The following is a 3341-nucleotide window of genomic DNA, read 5'->3' on the forward strand; positions in this document are numbered from 1 at the left end:
GAGGCGGAATCTCTACCTATTTGTACCTTTTGATGTCAAAGGGTCTGTTTCAGGCTCCTTAAATATTGCCAGTTCTTGTTACATAGTAGAGCTCAAGAAAAACTCCATGATAGGCTTTTGGTATTTGAATGATTGTTTCTTAGTGATTTTCTTCTGTTTTAGATTCTAGGTCTGTGAAATACTGGATTATCTTTTTTTTTTTCCTTTTTTCTCAGAGCCTAGAAATGAGGGGGAAGAGGGGGAGGGAGGGAGGGAGGGAGGGAGGGAGGGAGGGAGGGAGGGAAAGTGAAAGCATATGTCCTTACAGATAGCCAAAAACTGGAACAACACAATAACCAGAAAATTGTGATATATTCATAAAATGAAATACTATTCAACAATAAAAAGGAAAGAACTATTAACACAACATGGATGAATCACCAAAAGAAGCCAGGTGCAAAAAGCTACATAGTTACACACTGTATAATTCCATTTATATAAACTTCTAGAATAGGCAAGGTTTATCTATAGTGATAGAAATCTGTTCAGCACTTGCTAGGGTGCAGGAGGAGGAGGGATGACTGGGAACTTTCTGAGGTGATGGAAATGTTTTATATCTTGACTGGAATCCTGGTTACATGATATATGCATTAGTTAAAAATTATCTAACTTTACACTTAAGATTTCTCTTTATATAAATTATACCTCAAAAACAACTTTGGAGCAGGACAATAACCAACTAGATGGACTTATGGGACTGTTCTTAGAGCCCATCATAGATCCAAGCTGCTGAATACTATTTTTCTCGTGGGACCAAGGCATGGATATTTCCATAGATCCCCCTTGGATGTGGTCTGGAGGGGTTAGAGAAATCAGGACTGGGAGCATACAGCATGTGTTTGATCTGATGCACATCAGGTTCAAGCCCGGCCTAGACTTCTGGGCTCAGGAATCCAGCCCTAGGGAGAAAGAGGGGTATGGATCTATGCTTGGTGAGATGGACCAGGACTGCCAGGGAATAAGGCTGGAAAAGGGAGTTAAGGGTGTGCCTTTCTTGGGCCTGGAACTAGGTGGTGCCCTCAGGGTTTATCTTTTGCTTGGGAGGTTTTTTCATTCCCGTGGGGCTGACTCCCCAACACCTAAGGCTGGAGGGTGACTCAAGTTCATAAGCTCAGTGTAACCTTTGGAGAAGAGGACTCCATCTCCTGTTCCCACCACCTATTCCCTCCTTCCTCCAGGCTGGTCTCCCAACACTGTTTGCTCATGGCTCTCTGGCCCCCAGGCTTTTGACTGTTAAAAACTCTTCTAAGTAAACAGCACACTACCCTCAATGTCTATACAGCAGAGACCTTGGCAAGGCAAAGGAGCCTCTGGACTTCTAACTACCCTGGACTTCTCAGTCAGATCAGATGCTACCTCCCTCCAGCCCCTTTCTCACTCCCCACTCTGTAGAACTGGTCCAGGGTCCACCACTCAGTCCAACCTGGAGTAACTCTTAGAGCACCAGACTCTGAAGTTATGGTGTTTCCTCATATGTTCTCACATTAAATTCTTCCAAGAACCCTGTGAACATCATTGTGGTCATTTTTCAGGCAAGGAAACTCAGATTCCAAAGAAGGGAAAAGACTTGTCCAAGGTCATGTGCAGTAGCCAGTCCTAGAGTTTCCGGCATTTCTTGACACTAAAATCCCTTCACTTATATCAGGGAAGGGCAATGGCCAGTCTTTGACTGGCCTTCAAACTTTTGCAGAACCTGGAATGGGCAGCACCAGACCTAAGACTGTGACACTCCATGAGGACAAGCCTGGAAGCTGTGGAGGATACTTTGGGGAAGAGGGAACTGTAAGAGGCTTTCCCCTCTCTCCTGCCCAGTTCTATATGTTTGTGCCTTTGTCTAGATACAGAGAAAATCCTCAGAGCTTCTTGAATGGTGAGTGCCGGTGACTCTTGGTGCTGGCAACCATTGGCCAGAGAGAGACCACTAGAAGTGGCCACCCAGGACCAAGGTCTCCAAACTCAGGTGTGGAGCCAATGTCACCCACACCTGAGAATGCCCAAAGGAAGACTTTTCAAGGAAGACTGTAACCAAGGGTGGGCATGAACCAGTGGCTAATGATGACTTGCATGGTAATCACCCTGGGTTGTCCTTGAGTATCAAGTCACTCTTGGAGAATGTCTGCCCTGAGGCCACGCTACTTGAGTCTGAGAGAAATTGTCAGGTGAATTCCTCCACTCCTACTTCATCATTGCCAATTCCCAGTTGAAACTGCCCCAAACCACTCTCTTAACTCATCACTTCCCTTCAGTCCAAGAGTTTCTAATGACTCCCTGTTGCCCCCAGAGCAGTGTTTGTACTAAGCCTGGCAATTATTTTTCCTTTCCAGGCTGGACATTTAAGGCTTAAGAAAGGTCTTGTGCTCTGCTTCTCTTCCCTTCCCTGGCCACCTCCTCCCCGCCCCCACCCTCACCCTAACTGATGCAGCAAGACCATTCTCAGAGCCATGCTGTGCCCTCTCTGTTCTGACCTTCCCAAAGTATAATCTTCCTTCCAAATCCACCTCAAATCCCAAGGACAAGCAAAGTTGCCACTCTTCTCCCATGATCTCCAGAGCCCTGGTTCTGTGAAGACATCCTGGGGCTCAAGAGCCTGTAGGAAGTGGTCACATCTCCAGACAGAGAGTAGGAACTCCACCTCAGACAGGTCATGGTTTCCAACATTCCCACAGCTGCAGCCCCACTGCATCCACAGGGTGGAGCCAGAAATCCCCTGTGTGTGTTCAACCTTTGGGCAGTTCTAGTCCTGGAGTGGCAGGGAGGGGGACATTGGAAGCCAGCCTAGGAACTAGGGGTCTCAGACTGGAAGGGCTCCTGGGCTCCAGCAGAACCTGCACAGGGCAGGGAGAGGCTGCAAGTCCTCTCTTCAGGCCTATAGACTTCTAGGCCCCAGCACCTCCAAAACCAGTCTCTCTGCACACCTGCCCTTCTCTCCATGCCACAGGCAAAGCCCCTTATAACTGATCCCAGTGCCAAACACCAATGCTCTCCTCACCCAAAGCCCTGTCGAAGGGAAGCCCAAGGAAGCCTAAGTAAGACCCATGGAGACCCCAAGCAGAATCACATAAAGTCCTTTTCGGGAATAAGCAAAAATGAAGGCCAGGCGTGGTGGCTCACATCTGTAATCCTGGCACTTTGGGAGGCCAAGGCAGAAGGGTTGCTTGAGCTCAGGAGTTTGAGACTAGTCTAAGCAACATAGCAACATCCTCATCTCTACAAAAGATTTTAACAGTTAGTCGGAGCCAGGATCAGTGGCTCAGCCTGTAATCCCACGTCTTGGGAGGCTGAGGTGAGTGGATTGCCTGAGC

The sequence above is a fragment of the Carlito syrichta genome, unplaced genomic scaffold, assembly GCF_000164805.1.
Source record: "Carlito syrichta isolate Samal-C Ts95f unplaced genomic scaffold, Tarsius_syrichta-2.0.1 Scaffold288153, whole genome shotgun sequence".
NCBI classification, from domain to species: domain Eukaryota; kingdom Metazoa; phylum Chordata; class Mammalia; order Primates; family Tarsiidae; genus Carlito; species Carlito syrichta.